The sequence below is a fragment of the Hyperolius riggenbachi genome, chromosome 2, assembly GCF_040937935.1.
Source record: "Hyperolius riggenbachi isolate aHypRig1 chromosome 2, aHypRig1.pri, whole genome shotgun sequence".
NCBI classification, from domain to species: domain Eukaryota; kingdom Metazoa; phylum Chordata; class Amphibia; order Anura; family Hyperoliidae; genus Hyperolius; species Hyperolius riggenbachi.
The window spans coordinates 83,725,436-83,727,130 of record NC_090647.1 but is presented as its reverse complement, the minus strand read 5'-3'; positions in this window follow the sequence as shown (position 1 = coordinate 83,727,130).

Below are 1,695 nucleotides of genomic sequence, written 5' to 3'. Positions count from 1 at the left end.
GTTTTTAGCATTAGAGGGATGGTGATGAACACCTTGGAGAAAAACACAGAGACAACGGGAGCCTAATAGCGCAATATATGTTAGGTTTTTCAGAGGAAGGACTTTCAAAGAGATTTATACTCACAAAGGTGGGTTGGGTGAGGGGAAACGGAAACCAGCCACATTAAGCAGGTGGAGAACACAAGCCGATCTCCACTCAGGTGCTTCCCGGGATGGCTGGATGCAAGGTGGTAAAATTCTTGGAAAAAGAAGAACCGCTACTACCAGTGGCTATCAGCCACTGTAGACTGTTACTTCCTCCCCTATCTGGAGGAATGGGAAGGTGGAGCTAGCACAACAAGGGTAAAGAGGTGCCCAGTATCGGATAAAACTAGGTTAAAAGCACATAAAATTGAAAAAATAGAGGACGGACCCATGCTAATAAAATCATTTTTTCCTATAACTGTGTCATCTTTAGAGGTAAGCCACCTCTATTTTTTCGACTTTATGTGCTTTTAACCTAGTTTTATCAGATATTGGGTGCCTCTTTAACCTTGTAATGTTTTTAGCATCTTCCAGTGCATTGGACATAGCGAAACTTGTGTTATATACATTATACAGCATGCACAATGGTGGTTTACCACACATTATGATATTTGCATAACGAGCCTTTATATGACCCTAGTGTGCGTTGTCCTACCTAATGATCAGGGGCTTGACCAGTAATGATCCTCACAAACCCCAGCTGTGGTGGGAATTCCTCCGCAGGATTTATTTCTGATTGCATTTTATTTGCAACCTAAAAATTGTAAGTATTTAATCCTCTTTATCTAAATATTGTGGTACATTGACATATTACACTATTGGCTCTTGGAATTTGATCCCTTTGTGTTTGTTTCATTCCTTGGTTCTCCAGGTCCATCCTCTTCCTCCAAGTTTAATTCTTGAAAGGACATTACAATTTGTATTGCGCTGACAGCGCAAGTAAAATTTAATGAGCGTGACATAAACTGAACACTGCAACTTACATGCGTTCGTTACATAGCATGATTATGCTATCTGCACAAATTGCAGTACAGAGTTCATATCACATGTTAAATTTTACATTAAGGGCCGTATTTACCATAAGGCACTATAGGCTCTTGCCTACAGGCACAAGATGATGGGAAGGTGACTCACTCCCCTCCCCGAGTGCCTCCCTTCTTCCTTCCCTATGCAGAGTCCTGATGATGAAAGTGTAAATGAGAGGTTACTCACCCTGCTCTCGGCATTCCACTGTCGAGATCTCCCTTCAGTCGGGTGCACCACTAGCTACTAAATACTGAGGTTACATCTGACTACCTAACACTAAGGGGCACCTGTAGCTACCCACGACAGGCAAGGGAAGTAAGAGAGAAGTGACAGCTGGAACAGCCAGCACACTAACAGTGCAGTTCGGCGGGGGTTTGTAGGTTTATGGAGGGCGAAGTCTAAGGTACCAGGACATTTGTGCCTATAGGCTCCTGTGAGGTAAATCCTGGCCTGATTACATGTTATCAGAATACACTCATGGAGAGATAAATTATAAATTATTAAGGAGAGATAATCCATTACATACTTTTTGTGAATTGAGCACATAAGCCTAAAAACTAACACATACTGTAACCACCATGACTGGTTTGCCGAGACAAACAAAACTATCCCTATACACAGCACCACCAGCTGTCACCATAGGGG